Source organism: Phyllobates terribilis, unplaced genomic scaffold, assembly GCF_046119375.1.
Source record: "Phyllobates terribilis strain yellow unplaced genomic scaffold, ASM4611937v1 Scaffold_11__3_contigs__length_659146591, whole genome shotgun sequence".
Classification (NCBI taxonomy): domain Eukaryota; kingdom Metazoa; phylum Chordata; class Amphibia; order Anura; family Dendrobatidae; genus Phyllobates; species Phyllobates terribilis.
In genome coordinates this window covers 486689528-486707287 of record NW_027362771.1, presented here as the reverse complement: position 1 = coordinate 486707287, position 17760 = coordinate 486689528, and the positions used below count along the sequence as shown (strand labels likewise).

The 17760-nt window shown below is 47.5% G+C and overlaps 1 long non-coding RNA gene across 1 annotated transcript; it reads right to left on the bottom strand.

The window, feature by feature from the left end:
* Positions 1-2662: 2662 nt before the first annotated feature.
* LOC141165253 (uncharacterized) lies at positions 2663-15981 on the bottom strand. The gene is made up of 3 exons (XR_012251116.1): positions 15912-15981; positions 3406-3561; positions 2663-3307 (listed from the first exon to the last, which is right to left on the bottom strand). It is a non-coding gene; the product is annotated as an uncharacterized lncRNA (long non-coding RNA).
* Positions 15982-17760: the final 1779 nt, after the last annotated feature.

Genomic DNA, 17760 nt, shown 5'->3' with positions numbered 1-17760 from the left:
CCCTAGCCCAACCCTAACCCCAACCCTAGCCCAACCCTAACCCTAGCCCAACCCTAACCCCAACCCTAGCCCAACCTTAAGCCTAACCCTAACCCCAACCCTAACCCTAGCCCAACCCTAACTCTAGCCCTAACCCTAACCCCAACCCTAAACCTACCACAACCCTAACCCTAACCCTAGAGTTTATATTTTACGCCATTCCTCGTGCGGTATAAGCGCTTAGACGACTTTATTCTTTGGGTCAGTGCGATTACAGCGATACCAGAATCATATCGGGTTTTTATGATTGACAGCTGTCACACACTAAAAGACGCATTTTTTTGTAAAATCTAGTTTTTGCATCGTCATATTTTGAGAGCTATAATTTTTCCATATTTTGGCCGACAGAGTCATGTGATGTCTTGTTTTTTGCGGGATGAGTTGACATTTTTATTGGTGCCATTTTCAGGCACGTGACATTTTTTGATCGCTCTCTATTTCGATTTGTGGGAGGCAGAATAAACAAAAACCAACAATTCAGGAATCTTTTTTTTTTTTTTATGCTGTTACGCGTGTGGTAAAATTGATAAGGTAGCTTTATTCTTCGGGTCAGTACGTTTACAGTGGTACCACATTTATATAGTTTTTCTATGTTTTGGCGCTTTTACACAATAAAAGCTGTTTTACAGAAAAAAAAAATTTTTGCACCGATTTATTCTGAGAGCTATAACTTTTTTATTTTTTGGCTGATGGAGCTGTATGGCGGCTTGTTTTTTGCGTGACAAGATGACGTTTTCAGTGGTATCATTATTATTTATATTCGTCTTTTTGATCGCGTGTTATTCCATTTTTTGTTTGGCAGCATGGTGATAACGCATTGTTTTTTGCTTAATTTTTTTTTTTTTAATCATGTTCACTGAAGGGGCTAACTAGTGGGACAGTTTTATAGGTCAGGTCATTCTGGACGCGGCGATACCAAATATGTGTACTTTTATTGTTTTTTTTTGTTTGTTTTTTCATAATAATATTTATTGATGGGTACATTATATTTTTATTTTTGGTGGATTATTTTTTTAATTTTTTTTTTATTTTCTTAACTTTCTGACACTTTTTTTACTTTTATTCTTTGTCCCACTATGGGACTTTCACTTTTTTATTCTGATCGCCTGTATAGCATAGGGATGGAGCACCAGCCCTGTGCTATACAGGCTGTCAGCGCTGCAAATGCAGAAGATACTTTGGTCATGCACTGCGCTTGCCAAAATATCTTCCTGCTGTCTGGTGACCCAGATGTTGTCATGACGACATCGGGTCGTCATGGCAACATCCGGGAAGCCGCGGCAGACATCGCTGGACGCCGGCAGGAGAGGTGAGTATCCCGATCACCTCCCCTTGCCCCCGCAATGCTGCGATCGACTCAGCTGCGACAATCGGCTGACACCCGGCGCGATCGCAAAGACGTAATAATACGTATCAGGCTCTTAAGTCCCAGGGCGCACATACGTATTAGTACGTCTTGAGCTTTAAAGGGGTTAAACTACAACTCCAATGTCAGCCCCTAATTCAATAGGAACCAAAGATCTGAGAACAGAGAATGATAATAAAATAATTTGTCCACATAAATGGCAAAACTGCCCAAAAATGGAGCCCCATAAAGATGTCCCAACTTGACTTCCGCCACCCACCTAATATCAACTGATCGTCAGCAATTTCTCATTTAGACAAGGGGTTGTCCTGAAAATGTCTTATTACAGAGTGTTCCCGGCAATCCATGATAAATCCGGTGGATACACTATAAGTATACCAAAGCTTAAAAGTAAAGAGCTACTTACCTGGACTCGTCCTCTTCCAGCTGTCAGGTTATAGTGACACAAGATGGCAGCAGTGTAGAACGTTATACATTCTATTCCAATTGTGATGTCTATGATGTCATGTGCCTTGTGATGTCATCATAGCTATCACTGTCATTTCAAATTTACAACCGCAAGAAAAAGTTGATTTCATTGTTTAAGAAAAAACATGGTGGGTAATTGCAGCCTGTGATTATTTTACATATTGTTATTAATATTTGTCATGTCCTTCACTGCCGTCTCCTGCACTGCTTTTTATATACTGTTTATTTTAATAATGGACAATTCACAAGCCCTGCATGTAGAATATATAGTTAATGGCCTCTGTTGAATGACTAGATGCCTATTAGAGCAATAAGATATACTCTATGTCTACAATCTTTTGGCTGAGTCTAAGGGCTCATACTCATCTGCGTTTAAATCACACGAGTGCAATCTGATAAAAAAAAATTGGATTGCACTCTGACTCTTGTTATTGAATGATCATGTGTTCATCTGTGATTTTTTTTTCCCCAGCTCGGATCGAACTGAGAAAAAAATATCACAGCATGCTGCAAGTGGCTGCATATATCAGAAGAGACTCGCCAATGCAAGTCAATGTGTGCGAGAAAAAAACCTCACAGCAAAAGGACCATGCTTATGCCATCCATATAGCGTCCATATAATACGCATCTATGTAACACCTTTCAGTGACTGTGGCGGCATCTCAGCACACAAATCCTGTATCTCAGATCTTTGTCTGGCCTTGTCTTCTGTGTTTTGGCCATCATGCCAACAAGACAAGGGTGATTGGGGCAAGAGACATGCTGGTGAGGGGGTTGTTGGCTGCCGTGATGCTGGTAATGGAGGTGGCTGCCAAGATACTGGCACTGGAGGTGGCTGCCGTGATGGTGCCACTGTAGTTGGTGGTGGCAGCTGTGATGCTGTGACTGGAGGTGGTGGTGATGGCTGCTGTGATGCTGGTACTGGAGGTGGTGGTGGTGGTGGTGACTGCCGTGATGCTGGCACTGGAGGTGGTGGCTGCCGTGATGGTGGGTCTGCTGAGTGCCCTTCTTGGGGGGTCTAATGACCGGGTTTTGTTGTCCTCAGAAAGTTGCCACCTTTCAAGGAATTAAAAGACGGCCATCGGTGAATTTGGTGGCGCAGCGGCAGACAAAACAATTTGGAGGGCAGCCCTGGTTTGCAGAGTCAATAAAAAGGGAACGTGGCTGAAATAACGGGCCAGGCTTAGACAAAAACTCTCATCATCATCATCATCACTCACAGGTATTCCCATGTCACGTACGCCAGTGATGGTGGGGCAGTAGCGATGCTGGCTTATTGGTGCATGAGGGGAGGTGTCGAGGGGCTGTGGTGTACTGGTGCTCTCCGCAGGCTCTTCTTCTTTCTGGCCCCCAGCTCCGGCCTCCACTTCAGATTCCTCTCTGGCCTCCAGCACCTCCGAGCTACAGGTATTTACCTTTTTGGTCCAGTCAGATCTGTAAGGTCAGGGATGACAGAGAAAAAAGCATTTTTAATATGCAAAATAATAATCAAACCATTACAACAAATAAAACTGAAAAAGATAGCCACTTACGGGTGAAAATCTAGGACTAGGGTCAAAAACAGGAGCCGGTCATAATATAGGTATGGCCTTTCTTTTTAAGAGCCACATCACCACTCTTCCTACCCTGTTGTCGCTCGCGGCGGCACTGGTCCCGGCAACTGCTCCATAAGCTTGTCACTACACCCACTGGAAAGAAAAGTGGAAGAGATTATATACAATTTTTATAGGTAAAGGATGCTGTATGTAATAACATGTATAGTGCGTATTCTAATATCACTGCTAGCAGGGGCTGGCTGGCAAATTTTAGCCTGGGGGCAAGCACACAGCAGTGGTCCATGAGTAGCGGCCCATCCTTAAAGGTCGTTTTCCCACAAACAATAGTATATTTTAATCAATAGATCTTGGAGTAATAATAATTTCCACAATTGGATGTGCTATAATAATGTTCCTGTGCTGAGATAATCTTATAAATGTTCCCCTGCTGTGTACTGTGTAATGGCTGTGTCTGACCGTGCAGGAACATGTTCTGATCATACCACATCTCCTGGGCAGGGGAGGAAGCAAAAGAGTATACAGACAGGACAGCATGGGATCACAGAGGATTCTTTTTGTGAGTAAAACATTTCACTGCCTGTTTTTAAACAATATTTTAGCTCAAAGAAAGACTCAGCTGTGATCCCCTGCTGTAATGTATATATGCTCTCTTTATATATAGAAGATTAGCGTGCACACAGTCTGTAGGTCAAGGTGCAGGTACACGGGATGTGGAATTCCCAGAATGGCGTAGATTAAATCACCGCACATTCTAGTTTCAAGATGCAAACTAAAGTCTATTTGAAGACATGCAATAAGACACATTTAAGGTGCAGGGAATAATGCAACAGTAAATGAACGTTTTGACCCATCGATTGCATCTTGAAACTAGAGTGTGCAGTGATTTAATCTATGCTATATACTCTTTTGCTTCCTCTCCTGCCCAGTAGCTGTGGTATGATCAGACCATGTTCCTGCACAGTCAGACACAGCCATTACACAGTACAGAGCAGGGGCACATTTATAACATTATCTCAGTACAGGGACATTTTATTTAAACACATCCAATTGTGGAAGTTATTATTCCAAGATCTATTGATTAAAATATACTTTTGTTCACAGAAAACCCCTTCAACATGTTTATTACCAGCTGCTTCATAGGCTATATTCACACAAACGTATAGTCTAAGTGCTGCCCGTGGAAAAAAATGACAGCACTTGGTCCAGTTCAGGTGAGCATTTAAAAATGGTAATACATAAGCATAATATGTACAATGTCTGACCACTACAAAACGGATTTAGGTTGTTAGAGGTGTAATCCAAGGTATGCTGTGCTTTTCTACACTTCTAAACAGAGTAAGGCTAAGTGCCCACAATGCAGAAATGCTGCAAATTTTTCCTTAGCGTTTCTGCATCTCCCTGGCAGAAAAAACGAAGTGGATTGTACATGCGTTTTTCCTGCCAGGGACAAGCATAAGTGAAGCGTTCTTCACATGCATTTCCGCATGCAGGTTGTCAAGCTCTTTCCAAGGGATTTTAGCATCACTTGGAAAGTGCTTGACAACTTGGTCACACTATATAAATCCATGCAACCGGTATGGATTTATATAGTGTGACCGTAAAAGAATGGTAAAAAATAAAAAATAAATATTATACTTACCTTCTGACGGCCCCTGGTCTCCTTATCCGATGCGTCCGGTCTTCCCGGTGTCTCGCGGTTGTGTAAAAGGACCTGCCATGACGTCATTTAGTCATGTGACAGGTCACGCGACCGCCGACCTCGGCGGTCGCGTGATCTGTAACATGACTAAATTACGTCATGGCAGGTCCTTTTAGACCATCACAAGCTGCCAGGAAGCCAGGACGCATCACTATGGAGACCGGGGGCCATCAGAAGGTAAGTATAATATATAATTTTTATTTTAATTCTTTTTTTTTTACAGGTACTATGGTACCCGGGTCTGGAGGAGAGTCTCTTCTTCTCCAAACCCGGGTACCATCCGCACATTGAATCGCTAAATATCCACACGTGCACATGTAGTCATGCGGATATTATGCGATTCAATGCAAATCAATGGCGGCGAAAACGCTGCGATTACACAAAATAATTGGTAGTGCTGCGGATTTTTCCGCAATGATAATCCGCAGCGGAAATTTCCGCAGCATGTGCACAGCACATGCGGATTATCATTGAGGAACATGGCAGACCTTCTACCAAGCGTTTTTTAAGCGTTTCTGCAGCAGAATTGCCGCTGCGGGAACGCTTAAAAAACGCATAGTGGGCACACAGCCTAAAGGTGGCCACACATACGCACAGGTCTGCCACATAGATACCTATGAATTATTATTTTGAGTATTATTTCCTACATACTTGATCGAGCAAGTCATCAATGTAAAAGTCAGCTCCACATTATAGTATATGATGTTCGAGTCACTAATTATCATGTGTGTCCCATCTGATGTCTGTGCACACAGTGAACATATTATACCACATACAATACAATATACATAGGAGAATATATGACTGATATATAGAGATGAGCAACTGAATTTGCAGGACCCTGATCCAATGGTCAGATGAATATTCAGTGGCTGCTGGATACGAGCCCTGACAGCCTCCTACCTGACACCATTCTCTTTCTCTTCCTTTGATTTGTAGCCAGGCACAATGTCATGTATGTGTCACGCCAAAAAGATGACATCATGCAAAGACTATAATCAAAAGAGGAGTCAGAGATGCCGGCAGGAAGGAGGAGGCTCGCGGGGCTCTGGTCTGGTGGCCACAGACTACTGACGGGACTGTTTGACCAGTGTCCTGCGAATCAATTCGCTCATCTGTACTGGAATAAGATATATTATGACTACATACATCAGATATTACATACAGAATAGCATGTGACAGTTATGTACCACACTATGAGCACAGACATCAGATATTACATCAGTGACATATTATCCTCTGTATAACATTGGATGCCTGTATCAAAGTCCATCACATCCAGTATACAGCATAATATGTGATGGTATGCGATATACTGTGATACAGACATCAGATATTCATACCTCTCAACTTTTGAAGAACAGAAAGGGGGACAGAAAGAGGCTATGCGCGGCAAATTTTGGCCACACCCCTGGTTACACCCCAATCCACGCCCATTTACCATTATCTTTCTCGCCCGGTAGGAGGAGTTGTCAGAGGGGCGCTGGTAGTGAGGGAAATTCAGCAGACGGCCGAGACTGCAAGGCGCAGACCCAAATCCAGTACTGTCCACTGTATCCAGGGCAGTTGGGACTAGAGATGAGCGGATGGATTCCGGGGACTCCAGTCGGACGTCCAGGTCAGTGCTACCTGGCGGCTGGACTGGAGGCCATGAATCTCTTATCTTCCGGGGCAGTGCGGCGTCATCTGTGAGTCCTGCTCATCTCTTGTTGGGACCTGAGGATTAGTTTTTGTTCCCTCATTCACAGTCGGAGCCGCCAGAACTTTCTCATCTTTATGTAGATTCATTATACGACATCTGGCTTTCTTGTGGTGGCTCTTACTGTATATTGGGGGCTATGCGAGGGCTCATACTGTATGTACGGGGTTGTGTGGGGGCTCATACTGTATATAGGGGGATGTCAGCATACTTAAATTTGCTCAATATTAAGTGATAATATAAATATACACAAAAAATATAATTAATATGTTAATATTAATACTGATCTGAATTAATTTGAACCTATTGGTTCGGGCTCCACAACAGTCACGGTCTCTCATGTGGCCCCTTGGGAAAATTAATCTCCCACCCCTGCTCTATTTAAAAGCGCTATGTTAAAAATCACACGGACATCATACACTCAGCGTGCACAACCATCACACAGACATCATACACACAGCGGGCAAAACCATCACACAGACATCATACACACAGCGGGCACAACCATCACACAGACATCATACACACAGCGGACACAACCATCACACAGACATCATACGCGCAAAGGGCACAACCATCACACGGACATCATACACACAGCGGGCACAACCATCACATGGACATCATACACACAGCGGGCACAACCATCACACAGACATCATACACACAGTGGGCCCAACCATCACACAGACATCATACACACAGCGGGCTCAACCATCACACAGACATCATACACACAGAGGGTACAACCATCACACAGACATCATACACACAGCGGGCACAACCATCACACAGACATCATACACACAATGGGCACAACCATCACACAGACATCATACACACAATGGGCACAACCATCACACAGACATCATACACACAGAGGGCCCAACCATCACACAGACATCATACACACAGAGGGTACAACCATCACACAGACATCATACACACAGCGGGCACAACCATCACACAGACATCATACACACAGTGGGCACAACCATCACACAGACATCATACACACAATGGGCACAACCATCACACAGACATCATACACACAGCGGGCACAACCATCACACAGACATCATACACATAGCGGGCACAACCATCACACAGACATCATACACACAGCATGCACAACCATCACACAGACATCATACACATAGCGGGCACAACCATCACACAGACATCATACACACAATGGGCACAACCATCACACAGACATCATACACACCGCATGCACAACCATCACACAGACATCATACACATAGCGGGCACAACCATCACACAGACATCATACACACAGCAGGCACAACCATCACACAGACATCATACACATAGCGGGCACAACCATCACACAGACATCATACACACAGCAGGCACAACCATCACACAGACATCATACACATAGCGGGCACAACCATCACACAGACATCATACACACAACAGGCACAACCATCACACAGACATCATAAACACAAAGGGCATAACCATCACACAGACATCATACACACCGCATGCACAACCATCACACAGACATCATACACACAGAGTGCACAACCATCACACAGACATCATACACACAGCGGGCACAACCATCACACAGACATCATACACACAGAGGGCACAACCATCACACAGACATCATACACACAGCAGGCACAACCATCACATGGACATCATACACACAGCATGCACAACCATCACACAGACATCATACACACAGAGGGCACAACCATCACACAGACATCATACACACAGCGGGCACAACCATCACACGGACATCATACACACAGCGGGCACAACCATCACACAGACATCATACGCACAATGGGTACAACCATCACACAGACATCATACACACAGCGGGCACAATCATCACAGGGACATCATACACACAGCGGACACAACCATCACACACACATCATACACACAGCGTGCACAAACATCACAAGGACATCATACACACAACGGGCACAACCATTACACACACACACACACATCATACACACAGCGTGTACAACCATCACACGGACATCATACACACAACGGGCACAACCATCACACGGACATCATACACACAGCGGGCACAACCATCACACAGACATCATACGCACAACGGGCACAACCATCACACGGACATCATACACACAGCGGGCACAACCATCACACGGACATCATACACACAGCGGGCACAACCATCACAAAGACATCATACACACAGCGATCACAACCATCACATGGACATCATACACACAGTGGGCACAACCATCACGCAGACATCATACACACAATGGGCACAACTATCACACAGACATCATACACACACCGGGCGCAACCATCACATGGACATCATACAGACAACAGGCACAACCATCACACGGACATCATACACAGAGCGAGCATAACTATCACACACACACATCATACACACAGCGGGCACAACCATCACATGGACATCATACACACAACATGCACAACCATCACACAGACATCATACACACAACGAGCACAACCATCACACACACACATCATACACACAGCGGGCACAACAATCACACGGACATCATACACACAGCGGTCACAACCATCACATGGACATCATGCAAACAACGGGCACAGCCATCACACACACACACACATATCATACACACAGCGGGCACAACCATCACATGGACATCATACACACAACGGGCACAACCATCACACAGACATCATACACACAGCGAGCACAACTATCACACCGACATCATACACACAGCGTGCACAACCATCACACAGACATCATACACACAACGAGCACAACCATCACACACACACATCATACACACAGCGGGCACAACCATCACACGGACATCATAAACACAACGGGCTCAATCATCACACAGACATCATACACACAACGGGCACAACCATCACACGGACATCATACACACAGCGGGCACAACCATCACATGGACATCATACACACAACAGGCACAACCATAACACACACACATCAGGCACAACTGTGGCGCCCCTGAGGGTTCAGTCACCACAGAAGTACTGCACCTCAACCAGAGGTGTGGTATCTCCTTCTCTCAGGTAAGGAGTGAGTGCTGCCCGGAACCCCGACACCCACATTCAACACTACACTGCTCCAGGCCGGCTGGAGGGGCAACATGCGTGAACAGAGCTGAGCCCTGTCCCTGGCTGGAGTGGGGGGGAACCCAGAGGTAGGGGGAACCAGTAGTGGGTGTGGGTGGAGGAAGTAGTTTAGAGGAGAACCATTACAGGAGGTATATAAAAAGGGAAGCCATCTTAGGGTGGCAGTGCATTAGAGCTCAGTGAGTGAGGGAAGTCAGTCTGGGAGCAGAGGCTCTTTAGGAGCTCTGCTCCACAAGTAGGGCCTAGTCCTAGAGGCCCAGGAGGGGAGCAGAGGAGTAGGCTCCTGTACGCCCCGAATCTGTCAGAAGACAGAGGGATCGTAGGCCGCAAGAAGGGGACCGGCCCCTGGTCCAGTCGTGTTACTCTAAGTCTCGGCTGGGAAAGCCGGAGGCTTCTGGCATATATAGTCAGTTGCCAAAGCCTCATTCTAATCCCCGTGAGGGTCAAGCAGGTCCAGGAACAGCAACAAGACAGGAAGGACTTCAGAGCACCCGAGCGAGATTGAGAGTGGGGAAGCGCAGGGCAGGAGGGAGAAAGACCCAGCGTGAAGACGGTCTAGCTAGGAACACAAGAAAGTGGGGTTCTGTCAGGTGCTTCTAATCTGCCTGAGGAAGAGCTGAACCCCTGCCTGGTGAGCGCAGCGCGACGTGGGAGGCTGGCACCCGTACAGTGCACCAGTGGAACTGTCATAAGAACTGTGAGTAAAAACTCGGATGACTGCACCGTACATTCTTTCATCTGCGCCCTCTTGCCTCCCGGGCACTACAACGCCCAGCGCAACTTACACTACCTACACTGCCCTGGAGCTAGCGCTACCTGTGGAGAGCCACACCATCCCTGCTGCCGTAACACTAGCTCCAGAGGACTGCTCTGCAGCGGCGGCTCCCTTTAGCCGCATTCCACAGGTGGCGTCACGAACACTTCACAAATCCCCTATAAATATTACCCCCCTTTTTGGTGACCACCCAAGGCCACGGACCGGGTTAGCCAACGTGATATCCCCCACGAGCATCCATAGGCCCGGCTGCCGAGTACCCCATGGCTCTGGGGGCGTGTCACAACCATCACACACACACACATCATACACACACAGCGGGCACAACCATCACATGGACATCATACACACAGCATGCACAACCATCACACAGAGATCATACAAACATAGGGCACAACCATCACACAGACATCATACACACAGCGGGCACAACCATCACACAGACATCATACACATAGCGGGCACAACCATCACACAGACATCATAAACACAGCATGCACAAGCATCACAAAGACATGATACACACACAGGGCACAACCATCACATGGACATCTTACTCACAGCGGGCACAACCATCACACAGACATCATACACACAGAGGGCACGACCATCTCATGGACATCATACACACAGAGTGCACAACCATCACACAGACATCATACACATAGAGGGTACAACCATCACATGGACATCATACACACAGCATGCACAACCATCACACAGACATCATACACACAGAGGGCACAACCATCACATGGACATCATACACACAGCGGGCACAACCATCACACAGACATCATGCACACAGAGGGCACAACAATCAGATGGACATCATACACACAGCGGGCACAACCAACAAACAGACATCATACACACAGAGGGCATAACCATCACATGGACATCATACACACAGCAGGCACAACCAACACACAGACATCATACACACAGAGGGCACAACCATCACACGGACAACATACACACAACGGGCACAACCATCACACAGACATCATACACAGAGCGGGCACGCCATCATACAGACATCATACACACAACGAGCACAACCATCACACAGACATCATACACAGCAGCATGCACAAGCATCACACTGACATCATACACACAGAGGGCACAACCATCACACGGACATCATACACACAGCGGGCACAAAAATCACACAGACATCATACACACAGAGCGCACAACCATCACACACACATCATACACACAGTGTGCACAACCATCACACAGACATAATACACACAGCGGGCACAACCATCACACAGACATCATACACACAGCGGGCACAACCATCACACAAACATCATACACACAGCGGACACAACCATCACACAGACATCATACACACAGCGGGCACAACCATCACACACACATCATACACACAGCGTGCACAACCATCACATGGACATCATACACACAACGGGCACAACCATTACACACACATCATACACACAGCGGGTACAACCATCACATGGACATCATACACACAGTGTGCACAACCATCACACACACATCATACACACAGCGGACACAACCATCACACAGACATCATACTCACAGTGGGCACAACCATCACACAAACATCATACACACAGCGAACACAACCATCACACAGACATCATACACACAGCGGGCACAACCATCATACACACAGCGTGCACAACCATCACACAGACATCATACACAGAGCGGGCACGCCATCATACAGACATCATACACACAACGAGCACAACCATCACACAGACATCATACACAGCAGCATGCACAAGCATCACACTGACATCATACACACAGAGGGCACAACCATCACACGGACATCATACACACAGCGGGCACAAAAATCACACAGACATCATACACACAGAGCGCACAACCATCACACACACATCATACACACAGTGTGCACAACCATCACACAGACATAATACACACAGCGGGCACAACCATCACACAGACATCATACACACAGCGGGCACAACCATCACACAAACATCATACACACAGCGGACACAACCATCACACAGACATCATACACACAGCGGGCACAACCATCACACACACATCATACACACAGCGTGCACAACCATCACATGGACATCATACACACAACGGGCACAACCATTACACACACATCATACACACAGCGGGTACAACCATCACATGGACATCATACACACAGTGTGCACAACCATCACACACACATCATACACACAGCGGACACAACCATCACACAGACATCATACTCACAGTGGGCACAACCATCACACAAACATCATACACACAGCGAACACAACCATCACACAGACATCATACACACAGCGGGCACAACCATCATACACACAGCGTGCACAACCATCACATGGACATCATACACACAGCGGGTACAACCATCACACGGACATCATACACACAACGGGCACAACCATCACACGGACATCATACACACAGCGGGCACAAACATCATACACACAGCGGACACAACCATCACACAGACATCATACACACAGCGGACATAACGATCACACACACACATCAAACACACAGCGTGCACAACCATCACATGGACATCATACACACAACGGGCACAACCATTACACACACATACATATCATACACACAGCGTGTACAACCATCACACGGACATCATACACACAACGGGCACAACCATCACACGGACATCATACACACAGCGGGCACAACCATCACACGGACATCATACACACAGTGGGCACAACCATCACAAAGACATCATACACACAGCGATCACAACCAGCACATGGACATCATACACACAGCGGTCACAACCATCACATGGACATCATACAGACAACAGGCACAACCATCACACGGACATCATACACAGAGCGAGCACAACTATCACACCGACATCATACACACAACGAGCACAACCATCACACACGCACATCATACACACAGCGGGCACAACCATCACACGGACATCATAAACACAACGGGCTCAATCATCACACAGACATCACACACACAACGGGCACAACCATCACACGGACATCATACACACAGCGGGCACAACCATCACATGGACATCATACACACAACAGGCACAACCATCACACACACACATCAGGCACAACTGTGGCGCCCCTGAGGGTTCAGTCACCACAGAGGTACTGCACCTCAACCAGAGGTGTGGTATCTCCTTCTCTCAGGTAAGGAGTGAGTGCTGCCCGGAACCCCAACACCCACATTCAACACTACACTGCTCCAGGCCGGCTGGAGGGGCAACATGCGTGCGCAGAGCTGAGCCCTGTCCCTGGCTGGAGTGGGGGGGAACCCAGAGGTAGGGGGAACAGTAGTGGGTGTGGGTGGAGGAAGTAGTTTAGAGGAGAACCATTACAGGAGGTATATAAAAAGGGAAGCCATCTTAGGGTGGCAGTGCAGTAGAGCTCAGTGAGTGAGGGAAGTCAGTCTGGGAGCAGAGGCTCTTTAGGAGCTCTGCTCCACAAGTAGGGCCTAGTCCTAGAGGCCCAGGAGGGGAGCAGAGGAGTAGGCTCCCGTACGCCCCGAATCTGTCAGAAGACAGAGGGATCGTAGGCCGCAAGAAGGGGACCGGCCCCTGGTCCAGCCGTGTTACTCTAAGTCTCGGCTGGGAAAACCGGAGGCTTCTGGCTTATATAGTCAGTTGCCAAAGCCTCATTCTAATCCCCGTGAGGGTCAAGCAGGTCCAGGAACTGCAAGAAGACAGGAAGGACTTCAGAGCACCCGAGCGGGATTGAGAGTGGGGAAGCGCAGGGCAGGAGGGAGAAAGACCCAGCGTGAAGACGGTCTAGCTAGGAACACAAGAAAGTGGGGTTCTGTCAGGTGCTTCTAATCTGCCTGAGGAAGAGCTGAACCCCTGCCTGGTGAACGCAGCGCGACGTGGGAGGCTGGCACCCGTACAGTGCACCAGTGGAACTGTCATAAGAACTGTGAGTAAAAACTCGGATGACTGCAACGTACATTCTTTCATCTGCGCCCTCTTGCCTCCCGGGCACTACAACGCCCAGCGCAACTTACACTACCTACACTGCCCTGGAGCTAGCGCTACCTGTGGAGAGCCACACCATCCCTGCTGCCGTAACACCAGCTCCAGAGGACTGCTCCGCAGCGGCGGCTCCCTTTAGCCGCATTCCACAGGTGGCGTCACGAACACTTCACAAATCCCCTATAAATATTACCCCCCTTTTTGGTGACCACCCTAGGCCACGGACCGGGTTAGCCAACGTGATATCCCCCACCAGCATCCATAGGCCCGGCTGCCGAGTACCCCACGGCTCTGGGGGCGCGTCACAACCATCACACACACACATCATACACACAGCGGGCACAACCATCACACGGACATCATACACACAACGGGCACAACCATCGCACGGACATCATACACACAACGGGCACAACCATCACACGGACATCATACACACAACGGGCACAACCATCACACGGACATCATACACACAAAGGGCACAACCATCACACAGACATCATACACACAACGGGCACAATCATCACACAGACATCATACATACAACGGGCACAATCATCACACGGACATCATACACACAACGGGCACAATCATCACACGGACATCATACACACAGCGGTCACAACCATCACACACATCATACACACAGTGGGCACAACCATCACACACACACACATCACACACACAGTGGGCACAACCATCACACACACAGATCATACACACAACGGGCACAACCATCACACGGACATCATACACACAGAGGGCACAACCATCACACGGACATCATACACACAACAGGCACAATCATCACATGGACATCACACACACAGCGGGCACAACATGACACGTATATATTCACTTCTTCTCCATCATGTCTCCAGTGGCAGTGGTGGGGCCTGGTGTTTGCAATCAGCAGCAGAGGATGGGCTGTAGGCAGGAGAGCTGTCAGCCCTGCAGTGTCCCTAAATCCCCTTCCCATCTCCCCTAGTCCCGACTGCAGAGCTGCTGGTGACATTGCAGGAGCCCCTCCCATCCTGTAATAACAGCAGCCACAGATGGGAGAGGCTGCGGGTCTCTCCCTTCACCTCAGGACCGCGCCTTGTTGTCATGTCCTCCGCAGACTTGGCCCCGCCCCCTGTCCCCTCACCTCCTCATGCTGTGCGGTCTCTCTGCACAGTAGAATTCCTCTGCACTGATGCCGGGGAGGAGCAGGGAGCGGGAGGCGGAGCTACAAGGGGTCACACACAGCATGGAAAGCCTGCATGTCTGGGAAAAAAAGCCCAGCGCCTAGCAACGCCCCTGCCGGGAGAACAGCTGAGCCGGGACGGGACTGAGCCCTCAAATCGGGACAGGCCCAGGGAATAGGGGAGGGTTGTTAGCTATGGATATTATACCAGCCTCCTATTATCCTGTATATAATATGGGATGTTTGTGCCTATAGTATATATATTATACCACATACCGGCTAATATGTAACTAGTGCACATTACACCATGAGTACAGACATTAGATATTACACCAGTCACGTATTATCCTCTATACACCATCTGATGTCTGTGCACAGTATATTACACCCAGTATACAGGATAATATGTGATGGTATGTATGGCATACTGTTATACAGACATCAGATGGTATATACTGGATAATAAATGATGGTATATATCAGGGGTGGGCAATTAATTTTCCAGAGGGACCACATGAGAGAACGTAACTGTTGTGGGGGCCTGAACCAATAGGCTGAAAGGCTGAAATTAGTTCTGCTCAATATTAATATTAACTACAATTAATATAAAATAATATTTATATCATTTAATATTGAGCAGAATTAAGTATGCCAACATCCCCCTATATACCGTATGAGCCCACACACAGCCCCCCTATATACCATATGAGCACACACATAGCCCCCTGTATACAGTATGAGCCCCCACACAGCTCCCTATTTATTTTACTAACTTACCATATTTTGCAGATTATAAAATGCACCATATCATAAGACCCACCCCAAATTTTGGTGAGAAAAATAGGAAAAAATTTTTTTTAATAAAATGGTGGTGCTTCTTATAGTCCGCTTTTACGGTAGATTACCCAGGGAAGGGGGCTGCTGTGGTGGAGCAGGGTCGCTGCTACAGGAAGCTGGCAGCAGCAGGAGTGGGGTGATGCTGTGGACCCCAGGCTGGGAGGGGGATGTACGACGATGAGACGGGCTCCGTGCTTTCACAAAATGCCGGCGGATCCCCTGTACTTCCCGTGGTTTTCAATGCTGTAGACTTAGGGAAAATGGTCACCGCAGGCGGCACATGCTTAGGTTGAGACCTCGGGAGACAAGATCTCGGTGTCACGATCTCAATCCGCACATGCGCCGCCTCTGGCGGCCTTTTTTCCCCAAGTTCACGGCATTGAAAACCATGGAAAGTGCGGGGGCTCCTCCGACATTTTGTGAAAGCACAGAGCCCGTCGCACAGCTAGACACCAACCTTCCCAGCCCGGGGCCCGCAGCATCGCCTCACTCCTGCCGTCACCAGCTTCCTGCAGCAGCGACCCTAAAATGCCGCTCCCAAATCCCCCAGTAAGCTACATTCAGATTATAAGACGTACCCCCTATTTTCCCCAAAAATTTTGGAGGAAAAAAGTGGTTACTATAATCTGAAAAGTACAGTATATAGTGCTATTAATTCCACAGCAGATTACAGACATTATTTCTACATACAGTATGCACCCCACATAGCCCCTAGATATAGTGTAAACCACCACATAGCCCTTATATACAGTGTGAGCCCTCATATTCCATCCTATATACAGTATTAGCCACCACATAGCCCCCTATATACCGTATGAGCCCCCACATAGCCTCCTATACATATTATGAGCCACCACATAGCCTCCTTTGTACAGTATGAGCCCGCATATAGTCTCCTATATATAGTATGAGCCCCCTATGTACAGTATGAGTCCTCACATAGCCTCCTTTATACAGTATGAGCCCCACATAG